Source organism: Prionailurus viverrinus, chromosome D1 (genome assembly GCF_022837055.1).
Source record: "Prionailurus viverrinus isolate Anna chromosome D1, UM_Priviv_1.0, whole genome shotgun sequence".
Classification (NCBI taxonomy): domain Eukaryota; kingdom Metazoa; phylum Chordata; class Mammalia; order Carnivora; family Felidae; genus Prionailurus; species Prionailurus viverrinus.
Window position 1 is genome coordinate 107808012 of NC_062570.1, and position 14929 is coordinate 107822940.

The 14929-nt window shown below is 45.2% G+C and overlaps 1 long non-coding RNA gene across 1 annotated transcript; it reads right to left on the bottom strand.

Annotated features, from left to right (window-relative positions):
• Nucleotides 1-1010: 1010 nt before the first annotated feature.
• LOC125177066 (uncharacterized) lies at nucleotides 1011-6284 on the bottom strand. Its single transcript, XR_007156503.1, has 2 exons — nucleotides 1317-6284; nucleotides 1011-1099 (listed from the first exon to the last, which is right to left on the bottom strand). It is a non-coding gene; the product is annotated as an uncharacterized LOC125177066 (long non-coding RNA).
• Nucleotides 6285-14929: the final 8645 nt, after the last annotated feature.

A 14929-nucleotide genomic window follows, 5' to 3' on the forward strand; every position in this document is an offset into this window, starting at 1 on the left:
ACACACACACACACACACACACACCAAGGTCTGGGGACCACTGGGTGAGCTCAGAGCCAGGTTTCCATCCCCCTCACCCATCTCCCTCACCTCTCCCCCACCTCCTCGCTTGCCCATCGCCCCTCCTGGCCTCTCGCCAGGCTTCAGCCCCCAAACACACCACAAAAGGCAGGCACTTACTTACTGCAGCAGGAAAGAGGAACCGTGCATAGCCATCTAAGTCCCAACCTGACGGAGGAACAAAGCTCTGACCTTAAAGGGCCTTAGAAATGGGGGGGTAGTCAAAACACAGTCTGTAAGATGAGCAAAGAATTAATTCAACATGTTAGTGACAAGACCCTCAAGGTGTCTGCTTAAGGAAACTCGGAGAGTGACCTACACAGGGAAACGTGTCCCCAGTGAAAATTAAAATGGCTTCAAGGGAAAAATAAATAAATAAATAAAATAAAATGGCTTCAAGGAAGCACTCCACACTCACAGTCAAAAACAGAAAAAATTGTGTTGGCAAGGCAGTGGGCAAAACAGGAGTGTATAACCGGCCCTTTCCGAACATCTGCACCCAGGGCAGTGAGCGAAGAGAAGCAAGCGATTCCTGCCCCTTGCCTCCGGCCAGGGGGACAACCAAGAGCAGCCTGGAGGTATAAAAGAGGATTTGCCCAAAGACGCCTGTGCCCGTGTAATTCAGGATTACAAAATGCTGGAACCAGCCCACGCAGAAGCCCACGAGGTGACAGTGGCAGGCTCACAGCCCGGAACACCCCAGAGAGCCTCAGCCAGAACAGGTGGATTATTTCAACACGAGTCGCTGTGTCTACAAGTGACAGTGTAGACACTGTGTCTACAACCTGAAGTGGAAGAAGCAAAATGGCTCCCGATCACAACTGTATGTACAACGAAGGCACGACACGGGCAGGAAACAGACGAGAGATGGAAAGACGGTTTCAAGGTTCAACAGTTGAAAATTCCAACACACAGGTACTTCATTCAACCCGCAAAGGAGGAGACAGTGAGGTGGGGGTGGGGAGGGGGTGGGCTCCCGTCGGCCCGGTCAGCACCCGGCACTCCACGCGGCAGGGCCGGACTCCACGCACCAAATACACTGCAGCGAAACACACAGAACAAAACTGGTGAGCAGTCTTGGGGGCAGTGGAGAGAACCACGCGTGGTGGGGAAAACGGAATCACACTTCGCATTACATAGGGACGTCGTGGCTTTGGACTGGACCCCAAACCGTCGAGAGGGACGGACCCAACGTATGGAATGTGACAAAGAATACTTTCTCAAACGCCATGGAGCATTGATAAAAATAATCATACCTTAAGCAGTGAAGAAAGGGAGCCACAGATCCAAAAGGCGGAAATTGTACTGGGCGCTTCCTCAGGTAACCATTCATTAAAATAGAAATTGATTATAATAGTTAAAAAAAACCAAAACACAACCCTTCCAAAACCTCGGAAAATTTAAAGCGTACTCTTTAAATAACTATGTTCAAGTGATACATCAGAACTAAAACCAAAAAGCAAATAGGAAATGAGGACAATAAACTCTTTTCCCAAATACAGACGGGGAGCCTTCAGGTGCACCATGGGGCACCTCCTGAGTCCCCACCGCGGCCCGGCCAGCCCCACCTGCACTCCTAGCTCCAGCCAGTTTCCTTCACAGCTCAGAGGCTTTGCTCACGCCCTTCTCTCCGCCAGGAATGCTCTTCCTTACAGCCTCACCTACCTGTCAAGTGACAGCTCAAAGGTCTCCCCTGGGTTAGGGCTCTGTCTTCACCCTCAGGCTGCACTCCATCCCCGGTGGCCGTTGCCACACTGTGTTAACTCACCATCTATCTAGTCACCATCGGAGACCGGTCCCCCGGGAGAACGGGGGCACCACGGGAAGGCAGGGCCCTTCATCTCACCTGCCTGTGTCTGTGGAGACCAGCTGAGTATCTGGACACCGAGGAGGCTGTTGGTTGGAGTGATCGTTAGAAACCGAACTGTGGACCGGAGCAACAGCAGTTGGCCGTTCCCCCCTGCAGAACGCCCCCCATGCTCCCGCTGGGCCCTGGCCACTAACTGGCCTCCATGCATCCTCCGGCGGCGGGGGTGGCGGGGGCGGGGAGGGGGCAGCAGTTGCCTCCCTTACGGAGGGTCCACGCGTCGGCGTTGGAGGGCTCTGTCCATGGTCACAGTGGGGCTAGAGCAGGACCGCCTCCTGCCACAGCCTCCCTGACCGCGCTCTGCCTCCCCCTCCTTCCGCACTAAGTATATAAGGCAAGACTGGAAAAAGAGGGACAAACAACATCCGAGGAGAGCACAAGAATTAATGAAGTAAAAGCAGAAATTAATAAATTACAACATGAAAGCAGAACTGGGTATTCTATCTAAAGCTGCTTCTTTGAAAAAACCAGTAAAATAGATTTCTCGAAAGTCTGTCAAAGATAAACTAGGAATAAAAAGTGAAAACTATTTTTTTCCCTTCCACCCCCAAAAACCATTGACAAGGATATTAAAATGCAAAAAAAAAAAAAAAAAAAAAAAAAAAAAGCTCTACACTAATTTAAAAAGGCGATTTTCTTAGAAAACTGAATTCAAGCACATTGACTTACAATGAAATAGAAATACGGACTAGCCTATAACTCAGGAAGACACTGGAAGTTCGCAAAGAACTTGGAATCTCCAAAAGGAAGTGGCAGCCCGGGCGGCGTTACCCAACACTCTGTGTCCAGTCAACTGTGCCAAGTGGGGAGGCTGACAGGGACCGGAAACAGCAGGGCCCCTCACTCCCAGCACCTGTGCCGTGTGACCCCTCATCTCAGCCTCACGCAAACCACGAGTTATGTTCTGACTTTATTTTTGTCCCCATTTTATTAAGGAAACAGGCTTCAAGTATTTTAGAAATGTGGCCAACGTCACGTGCTAAGTGGCAAAGCAGGGAACAGAAAGTCAGTTGTCCGGCTCAGAGGTCTGCTCTTTGCGGCTGCTCTTAAAAGCGTCTCTGCCTTTCCTGAGGTCCTGATACGGAAGCCTGCCTGACAACTCCCTGAAGCTGAAGTGGACCTTCTGATTCATTTCTGTGTTGGCGGAATAGAGCTCCAGGCCTGGGACCGGTGTGTTTCAGAAATCACAGGAGGCCATGATATTCCGTGATGCAATTAATCATGAGAGAATGAAAGGAGAAAAACTCGATGCTTGGGGGGGCAGCGGCGGCGGGGGGGGGGGGGAATGCAGAAAAGACATCTGAATAAATGCATTATCTATTACTGGACACAAAAAACAAAACCAAACCTTCCAAGCACTCCAACGAGATGACCCCGTCACACATACCAGGTAGAACCCGCTGACGTTGCACAGGAAGGCGTGCTGCTCACCCACTTCACGCTACAGGATCGGAACACTCTTCTCTGCCCCCAAACCTTAATCATTCACACGACACCTGGACATTTTTTGCCGTATAACCAGTCCCAGTTTTTTTTTTCCCTTAAATCAAGTTACTTTCGACATATAAATTTATTTTATGTCAAAGAACACTATCAAGAAAGTGGAAACACGACCCCCAGAAGGGAAAAACATGATAAGGCTCTAGTATCCAGAATACACAAAGAACTCTTAAAATTCAATAATGAGAAGATAAACACTCAATTAAAAAGGGGACAAAAGATCAGTATAGACAGTTCTCTAGAGAAGATCTACACATGGCCAACAAGCATATGGAAAGGTGCTAGACACAGTTAGTCATGAGAGAAGTGCAAATCAAAATCACAGGAGATACCACGTCACACCCATTAGGATGGCTATGATCAAAAAACCAGAGGGGTGCCTGGCTGGCTTGGGTGGATGAGCATGCGACCCCAGGTTGGGAGTTCAAATCCTACACTGGGCATAGAGCTTATATAAACACACACACACACACACACACACACACACACACACACACACACGCACAGACAGCCAAATAAGAACAAGGGTTGAGGGTGTGGAGAAATCAGAAACCTCATCAATTAATGGCGAGAATGTAAAATGGTGCAGCTACACTGGGAGACAGTTCTGCGGATCCTCAAAAAGTTAAGCACAGAGTTATCTGACCCAGCACTTCCACTCTGAGGCACACACCAATGACAATTTAAAACAAATTCAATAAAAAGTGCATAGAGATATTATTCATAATAGCCAAATGAGTGGAAACAACCCAAATGTCCCACAAATGACTGGATAAACAAAATGTGGTGTAGCCACACCAAGGGCGTATTCGGCCTCACAAAGGAGTCAAGTATTGTCACATGCTGCCACGTGAATGAAACTTGCAAACACTGTGCTAACTGAAGTAGGACGGACACAAAAGGACAAATGTATGATTCCCTTCGTAGGAGGAACCTAGAATAGGCAAATAGACAGAGAGTATAGTAAAGGTTATCAGGAACCAGGAGGAGGAACACCAACCTGCAGAAGCTGCTCGTGCTGTGTTCTTGCCAATCACTAGGTTGCCTCTGCCAAATCAACGTCACATGTACTTAACTCACATTCACATCTATTGCAAACAGACTTTGATCAGCTACAATAATGAAAATGCAGGAAAAAAAGCGGGGTGGGGGGAACCGGGAGGAGGGAGGGAGAGAGGGATGGGAAGTTACTGTTTTATGGGGATCAGGCTTCTGTTTGGGAAAATGAAAAAGTCCTGGAAATGGGATGACAGTGATGGTTGGCAAAACACGGTGAACATACTAAAACCCACTGAATTGTACACGTTGACAGCATGAATCTTACAGTATGTGGGGGGACATTTCAACTAAAAAGAGAACATTTCCTCTTAAAAGGAAATGTTGTATTACCACCATAAATAGAAATCCAGCAATTTTCAAATACATGATAAAACAAATACGTGAATATTAAAATTTGAAGAGCTCTGTCAGCAGATCACTCCAGCTGAGGACCGTCAGGATGACAACCAATGGGCAGCCTGATGTGTGCTGCTGGGGCTTGTGCACACCTGCCAGGGCCAGCGTGACCCTTCTCTATCCGCCGACAGATCCCACCAGCGGATTGGGTGGGAACAAGACCACGATGCTCACAGCTCATTAGTGATTACAGCCAATGCCAGCAAGACAGGAGAGAAGCAAGAAAAACGGAATGAATCACATGGATGGCAGAACCATTAAAGATGACTCTTACTCTGAAACTCCAGTAGAACAGTGCTCACTCCGTGTCAGCAGAGCACTGAGCACAATGCCTCTTTATTTCATTAAAGCCTCATCCCACTTCTTAGTAGATAATATGATTATCCCTTCTTACAAATGGAGAAACTGAGGCAGAGAGCTCACGGCACAGAAAATAAATAAGGGGCAAGTCAAGCATGAGATCAGAGTCATCTGACTCAAAAGCCCTTTTAGCCTGGATGCTATATTGCCTTCCAATTGGCCTTAATAATCAGCCTATTTATGTCCAAAATAACGTATACCTATCAAACAAGTCTTATCACATACTACCACAACCAGGAATTTTAATGGAAAAATATATCTAACCACAACACAGAATATAACATATCTAGGAGCGAACTTCATAAATGTCCATAACTTGCCTAAGAGAGGGCTAAAATTTCTGAGGACACGAAAATCATCCAATCCTAAACGAACAGGGGGGGCCCGTTCCTACGTGGAAAGTCTCAACGTCATAACATATCGATAAACATAACGCAATTCCAGTAAAAATCAGAGTACCTTAAAAAAGAATGCCAGGGGCTTGTATTACCACGTTTTACAATCAGATGTGATAAAGCTTAATATAATGAAAACACTGGACTGGCGGAGGAAAGATAGATCGGCGGAACAAACTAGAAAGTTCAGAAACATACTCAATTACATTAAAGGTACTTAGTACATAACTAACAAGTTTCAGATCAGTAGAGAAGGCATCACCCAGGAAGCGGCGCTGGGGAAATCAGCCATCTTGAATTAATTGGATTCTTACCTCACACTGTACAAACACCAACACGACTCCTAGACGGATTAAAGAGTTATGTCAAATGTCAAAAATGAAAGCACAAGGAAGCCAGTGGGAAATACAGCAGAACATCAAAGTATGAAACTATGGTCAAAATAACAGACTTGACAACAAAACTTAAAACCACTGGCAAGATGCAACAAGTAAATTTAAAAGGCAAATTACAACTTGAAAGCAACGCGGCAGCATCGCACGTCAACTTAAAAAAAAGAAAAAAAGGGGCGCCTGGGTGGCGCAGTCGGTTAAGCGTCCGACGTCAGCCAGGTCACGATCTCGCGGCCCGTGAGTTCGAGCCCCGCGTCGGGCTCCGGGCTGATGGCTCAGAGCCTGGAGCCTGTTTCCGATTCTGTGTCTCCCTCTCTCTCTGCCCCTCCCCCGTTCATGCTCTGTCTCTCTCTGTCCCCAAAATAAATAAAAAAATGTTAAAAAAAGAAAAAAAAAGGGGGAAACTACAAACTTAAACAATGTTTTGTAATCATTCGAGGGTAAACGTCCTCCAGTGAAGAGTTCTCAGGAGATGAAAACATAACTGAGGCACAAGCAGTCACACACGTCGGCCAACAGAGTGTTCACTCAGCTTTACAGAATCACAAAGTGGAAACTGAGCCACGGCGACACTGGAGTTTACCTTCTACTCAGCAAAGATAAAACCCCAAACGGCCAAGGCCGGGCTGCAGGGAACCGCTGCGTCTGCAATGGGGCGGGGGCTGGGGGGGCACTTCACAGCCTGAGTCATAAAACCAGAAGCCCTAAAAGAAAACATTGATACCTAAGTATATTTAAAACTCTGAACAGCAACATTCTAGCATGAAACACAAAAGCCGGATCAACGACAAACAGGCAAGTATTTGCCGCATCAGTGACAAAGGGTTAATTTCTTCAATATATAAAAAGCTCTTGAAAATCTGTAAGTACACAGCCCAATAGAAATAGAACTCAAAACGACAATGAAATGCTATTTTTACTTCTCACATTGACAAGCAACCAAGTTTAAGAACAGTGTTGGTGAAGTGCGGGAAAATGTCAAGCGGAAGAACGGAACTACAGCGAGCATGGGCTGGCAGTACCCATCACATTCAGAAAGACACACAGACCATGACCCAGAAACATTCCCCCAAAGGCACAGTTGCCCATATACACAAACAACCACATAGGCAGATACTCAGTATAGCCTTATACACCGTAAAAATTGCTAGAAACAATCTAATTGCTCCTCACAAGGGAAAATGGGTACATTTAAACACTGACTACCACACAGATGTGTTTCGAAAAGCCCAAGGTAGGCCAAAAAAGATAAGCGGTGAGCTCCTAGATGTACCGTTAACTGAACAGTCCAAAGTGCGAGACTGGATGTGGTGTGCCGGGGCCTCTGTAGTGAAATAGGTACACAGGATTATCCAGAAAGAAATTCAAGCAACTGGCCACAACTGCTGCCTCTGTGGGAAGGGAGGCTGGGGTTAGAGAAGGATGTCACTACATCCCCTTTACAGGGTTTGAGTTTTTCATATGTGCACATATCACTCTGAACATTTTTTATACCTTGAAACAAACTGGAAGGAAACCGGCAGAGCCTCTGCCCTTGGGGTCAGCAGGAGGCAGAGGCAGGGCCTCGCTCTGACGCACAGACAGCTGGTCCCACAGCTGTTACATCGACAGAGGAGTCAAGGGGACAGCTACCACTCACCCCAGAAGCGAAGGGGGCAAGAATAAGGCTGCCAGGGATAGATCTGGGCCTTGTGGTTCCCAGCGTGAAGCTCCCCATGACCCTATTAGTCGAGTAAGAGACAGAGCAGGGCTCACACTTGTGCTCCTGGCCCTCGGGGGGGCCTCTGAGGGGAAGCACGTACTTAAAGGGGGAACCACAGGCAGCAGAGGGAGCAGACTGTGCCCCACCCGGATGCACGCCTTTTCCACTTGGGATTAGAAACGTTGACAGACAGATGCCAGGTAAGAAGATTTCAACAAGACCAAACACATAAGATATAATTAAAAGCCACATTCGGCGGATGTCACAACTGCTGTCCTAGAATAGTTTGTTTTTCAGCCTGCTTAGGAGAAAGAACGCCAGAAGTAGACTCAGAGTCTTGCTAGGTCTAAATAAGTCAGACGGTATCTGATGCTCAATTCTGGTACCGACAAGCAGTTGTAGAGACCGATCAATTTTAACTCAATTCCATAGCACATTACTCTACTTTGGCAGCAGAAACTCTCAACCCGCCTGACAAGATGGAGAATCCCAGATGGCACAGCTGCTGTGCTGTGCTGTGCTGTCCTGGAGGGGCTGTGAATGCCTGGAGCTTCCTTAACAAACACACTTAGGTGGATTTTTTTTTTTTTTAAGTTATATGAAAAGAAAGCAAGTAAAGATAAATCCAGTATTTGGGATGGCGATTACGTTGGCCTAGAGATGGGGGCAGGGGGAGAAGATGACCACCCAGGTAGAAAAAGCTACTGTCTAACGTCCTAGGTTTTACACTGAACACAAGTCTCAGAAATGCTTACCACATTATTAAAAACACCAAGGAAGCAAATAAAAGAGAGCCATGTCATGTCACAAACCAAAGATTAACCCAGTTCTGTGTACTCAAGTTCCAACAAGGAGAGAATACTCTTGGCTTAAAGGAGCAGCATAGCCTCCAAATACTAGGTTTTCAAACATAGTAACAGTGATGGTCATTAAAATTTGCTGTATTTGACTAGAAACAACAGAAACTAGCGGCTAAAAATTCCAGAAACAGATTCAGGCAGATAATTAATTGCAAGACACTAATACTGACCTGGAGCAAAGCAAAATAGAATTCATTCAGTAAAAGTTTGACATTCCACTTTATGAGTATAATGCATCAATTTAGATTCACCCCTAAATTGGAATCATAACTCCTTAAACGGTGAAGACTACTCAGGAAACTGTAAGAGTACACAGACATTTAGCTACTAAAGAAAATGTAATCAGAAGCAAAATGAACAGACTTACTAATTATTATTAGACTTGGTAGATGGATGTTTCAAAAGTCCTTGTGTGATAGATACTTTTTGTACCAACAACAAAAGGGGAAAAAAAGGAGTACGTTTGACACTCGTAAGTGGCAAACGCTTACCTTCTGAACGGAACAAAGAATTTACGACCATTCTAGAACTCAGTGAGGAATTTCATACAGTAAGCGGGCAAAGAGGTAAAAGGCAGATGGTAAACCAAAGGGTAAAACGGACTAACCAGTAAGTTCAAAAACATGGATTAAGACTACCACAGCACTTTTAATAGTAGCAGTAAATACTTCATGACACTGGACTTGGCAATGACTTCTCGGACATGGCACCAAAAGCACAGGTAACGAAGGTAAAAAATAGATACGCTGGACTACATGAGGACTAAAAACTCCTGGGCATCAAAGGACGCAATCAACAGACTGAAAAGGCAGCCCACACAATGGGAGAAAATATTTCTAAGTCATCTATCTGATAAAGGGTTATTATTCAAAATATATTTTAAGAACTACAAGTCAATAACAATAAAAAATGATCCAGATTTTAAAATGGGCAAAGGACTTGAAAAGATATTTCCCTAAAGAAGCCATTCAAATGGCCAAGAACCTTATGAAAAGATGCTCAACATTACTAAGTATTAGGCAAATGCAAATCAAACCCACAACGAAACATCACCTCACACCCAACAGGATGGCTGCTATATAAAACAACAGAAAATAGCAAGTATTGGGGAGCATGTGGAAAACTGGGATTCTTGCGGACTGGTGGGAATGCAAACTGGCGCAACCACTGTGGAAAACAGTATGGAGGTTCTTCAAAAAATTAAAAGTAGAATTACCATATGATCCAGCAATCCCACTTCTGGGTGTATCTCCAAAAGAAATAAAAGCAGGGTTTCAAAAGGTATTTGCACACCCATGTCCCCAGCAGCATCATTCACAATAACCAAAAGGTGGATGCGACCCAGGTATTAATTGACAAGTGGTAAACAAAATGTGTTACATACATCTGATGGAACGTTCCGGCTCTTTTATTTTTTTAAAGTAAACTCCACACCCAACATGGGGCTCAAGCTCATAGACCTCAGATCAAAAGTTGCACACTCCAATGACTGAGCCAACCAGATGCCCATTTCAGCTCTTCTAAAAAGGAAGAGAATTTTGACATATATAACACAGATGAACCTTGAGGATATTACGCCAAGTAAAATAAGCCAGTCACCAAAGACAAGTACCGTATGATTCTGTTTAACATGAGGTACCTAGAAAGGCCAAACTCCCAGAAACAGAGAAGGGTGGTTGCCAGGGGAGGGAGGGAGAAGGGAATGGGGAGTTTAGCAGGTACAGAGTTTCAGTTTTGCCAGATGAAAACGCCCTGGAGATTGGTTGCACGACAATATATCACGCTACTGAAATGTACACTTAAAAATGATTAAGATGATAAATTTTATGTTGTATTTTACAACTAAAAAAAAAGTTGTAACAAGAAAAATTGAAAATATCTGATGTCACCAACTACGCAGGGAAATGGATATACTCACAAGAGGGAAGTGTAAGTTTTCCGGAGAGTATCTGAGTCTGTGAAACTGTGCATACTCACCGAGCAGGCAAAGCCACACACACACCACATTCACAGAGATGCTCACAGCAGGCACAATCTAAAATAGTCAAGACGCTGCTTACTACTTAGGAGACGGAGTAAACATCCTATAGTATAAGCACCATGGGATACAATAATGCAGTTTTTCATTTGATCTTTTTTTGAGGTCATGGGCCTCTTCGGCAAGCTTATGCTTTTCACACACACACACACATATATATGTGTATATTTATAAAATACACACCGTTTCTGAGCACTCACAGACCTCTAGAAGCCATCCATAGCATTCTTACGGAAGAATTAACAACCCTGAGAAAAAGCCACGTCCAATGTACTTGTGAACTCCACTGATACAGGGAAATGCAAATGAAAACAGAAATGCAAAATCAGAGCAGACCAGAATATGCACACTGATTGTCATCCAAGGCTCAGAGCAAGGCGGGCAGGGAGGGGGAACCAGGAGGTAGCGGTTGGACAGGAGGCTGGGTAATGAGAGGAAGGTGGCCCTGCAAACGCTCGATGAAGAGTAACCGTGTGCCCAGGACACACGTTCACCTGGCGCCATTTCACAGAGGAGGGAAACAGGCTCGGCGGGTGGGGTTCAGTGACTTTCTCTAGTGCATAAAGCTTCCAAGTGGCCAGGTCGGGCAAACCCAGATCCATCCTTCGGCACCTGCTTTGGACACCTGCCCCCGGGGCTGGCGTTGCCATAGGTCCAAAACAGTTAGGATGCGGTAACGCAACCTCCATCATGGAGGCCCCCACTAGAAGACAATACCTGCCTGTCCCCAAGGTCTTCTCCAGTGAACTGTCCTATTGTGACAGCCGTGACTCTTCCACTCAATCATGTAGCCACAGGGCGGGGGACACCAGGAGGGGAGCAAGCTCTGGGGGGGCTCTGAGAGGACATCAGCCCCTACCCCCCACTGGCTGCACAATAAACTCCAGTTGTGGTATATGTTTAAGCATAAAAAATTAAGCCATAAGTGTCACAAGAAAATCCAGATTAATATTTATATACTTTTGGGGTGGGAGAGATCTAAGCAGAACACCAAATGCAGAAACTATAGCAAAAGGACCTCAGAAAAATGGTGCCACTCTTTCGTATGTCTGAAACACAATACACAAAATGAAAAGGTAATCTAAAAACCGGGAAAAGTATTTATGTTGAACATAGATTGTTAATATCCTTAATATGTGTTCCTACAAAACAACCAATAGGAAAATGAGCAATTAGTAAGCCCAAGTAACCCCCCCCCCCCACACACCACTGCAAATGGCCAATCCACAGACATTCTGTCTCAGTAGCGGTAAAGATCTAAGGTTTTTAGTATAGTAATACCTTGGAATACTGTAGAAAAGGGAAGACAAAGCCAGGCTTACCTCAATTATGAGAACATTAATTTAGAAAGTCCCTCTGGGAGGGCTATTTAGCACTGTAAATGAACCTAAAGTCTTAAGTTTGACGTAGGCATTTCATATGTTCATATACCCCAAAGAAAGAATATCAGATGTGATCAAGTGTGAGCTACAGGGAAGGTCATCATAGCTGTACTTCCTAAGAGAAAAAAAAAAAAAAAAAAACCCTGGAAAATAATATCATCTAACTTAGATTGTTTAAATTGATATAGCCATATGATGGATTACATCACCGCAAAAGATGCTTTAAGTGACAGGAAAAGATGTTCACTATATATTAAACGAAAGGAGTTGCAAAGCAATTTACAGCATAATCCCATTTTTTGTAACAAAAAAATTGCATCTCATGCATAGGAAGAAAAAAACACTCTAGAAGCAAACGTACCAGTAACAGAAAATTACTGAGCATTTTGGTTTTTCTGTCTTATTTGTAAGCCTCATGATAAACCTTTTTTATACGTGAGAACTCAGTTAAGAGGTATTTAAAAGAGAGGGAAGGCGGCACAGAGCTGAGGGGCCTGCAGCAGAGAGCAGGCAGTGTCCTTACCCAGCAGGCCAGAAGGTGGCGGAGAGGACACCCACAAGAGCAAGGTCAAGGCCACACCCTCAGGGACATACACCTTTGCATCTTTTTATTTTTTGTTATTTTGCTACCTTCCTCTGCCCACTTCCAGACTGCAGGGGTGCAGTCTGTGTTAAATACGAACGCTTAAAACATACAAGTATCTGTAAGCCTGTTGGCATTTCATTTAATATCAGCACCACACAATAGAAAGCAGACCAGAGGTTAACATTTCCTCCAGACCCTCAGCCACACAGAGCGGCATAAGAGGTCCTACAAGTCCCTTAATGTCCAAGGTCAGGAAGACAAACCAAGGGCAGCCGACAGAGTGGAAGAGGTGGTGGTTAGCGTCTGATCCCTTTTGTAAGGAGAGCCACTTAGACAGTTCCGACTATGCCCAACCTGGGCACAGAGAGGCCTCAACCCATACTTACTCTTAGGCTATTTTCCTTTTTCAATGAACTTCCAAACGCAACTTTTGCTATCCTTGTGCCCCCATTACTTTGATCTTGCACCAGATCACCATTTTCTACTTAATGAATTTCATTGTGTCGTCCACTGCCTGTGCGAGTTCCGAGAGAAGGCCGAGTTCAGATCTATGCACTAGAAGGCAAAATGATTAGCAAAATCATCAACACGGTCATTCACACCTGCAGCCCATTCACTTGATGGGAGAGTAATTGTGGGTGAGGAACAGGCAGAAAGCTCCTTTTTCACAGACCATCTCAGGAGCCCCTGGATTGGGTGGAGGCTAGGAGGCCTGAGCTTCAGCTGCCTGCTGTCTGCCAATACCAACCATTGGGTGCCAATCACACCCTTATGGAAATCCTTTATCAGCCAACATAGTTGCTAGGAAACACTGCCATTTAGAAAAACATTTATAGCAGTTACCTTCAAGGTTGGAAGCAAGAGTTTTGTAGTCAGCATATAAAAAACAAGAAGAAACTAGTTCTGAAAAGAGGGCAGGGCAGCTGGAGGAGGGCTGGGGTAAAAAGCAAAGAGAAGGGAAGGGGTAAGATAGGAAAGGAGACCTAGATTGTTCTACAGGGATGGAGGACCACAGCGGTGAGCAGGGAGAGGATCCTGAAACTTGCACACAGCCGTGCCCACTCTCAGCAGAGCCTTTAGCCTGTCCCACACCCCCCACCCCTGCCCGGCCACGTCCTCCTCCCCAGCACCCATCTCCAGTTTCTCAGTAGCAGACACATGAGGGTTTACCAGGACCCTAGACGCAGGCCACCTAGACACAAGAGGGAGGACAATAGCCAGTCCCATGCCTGCTCTTGGAGGAATTCTTCAGGCCACGCTCTCCCACCCCTTTGTTTTGGTCACAGACCTAGCCTGTCCCATCTCCTCTCCCCTTCCAAGGTAAACTTCCCTTTCGGCTCCCTTGCAAACTAAAGCCTTAGCGGAGGTTGGCAAGGGTTTCTATCCTGAGCCCAAAGTTTTGCCTCCTGCGAGGCAAAACCTTTGGGCCCAAGAGTAAATACACAACAGCAGTGTGAGGACTTTGCTCCCAGGATGAGCCTCCTGCCACTTCCCCACCCAGGACAGAGTCAATTTAGACACATGAGACAAACTATGGATTCCAAGAGCTTCTGCTCACACTCTGTTTAACCTTGGCCTGCTCCGCAGAGCAGGTGCACAATCGAGCCCAAACTCATGTCACTTACCAAACCAATAAAGCCAAACCAAGTCTTTGTTACTAAAGATGAGAATTGTGTTTAGATTCGAGTCCAAAATACATTCCAGCTCCCCCAAACCACAAGTACAGAAAACACAGAACACGTGTCTGTTGTATTCTTCAGACGGTCTCCCTTCAGCAAAGGGAATGATAGGTCCCCTTTCCAAGGATACCATTTGGAAATCTAACCAGTTAAAGTTCCACGATATTAAAGTACTCGCCCAGGACCTTGACACTGACCTTCACCGGCTGGGTGGTTCAGCATCAGTTTGCATGACTATTAGACACTCCCTACGGTGAGCTGAGCCCCCATTCCTGTCCACCAGGGTGCAGACCATTGAGGACACGTTTTATTTGAAGTTACTACACACTCCACTAAGTGACCTCAATTATTTAAAGCAAATAATGAACAGCAAATCTAGGCCTAATTCTATAAGAAGATGATACATCCAACTTCATTATCAAGATAACTTGTTTACAGAAAAGATAAAGGTCGAAAAACATAAGATAGCAATACAAATTAAAGAGTTTTAGAACTCAAACCTTTATTTGTGCTGTAAAGAAAACGATTAGTAATCATGTACACGATGCAACAGAAGACTAGTTCTCAGCACAGAGCAACACAGAAGTACTTTACGCAGTGTAACAGCTTCCATTTCACAACAGCATACACAAACACATTTCCCCAAATGCGCA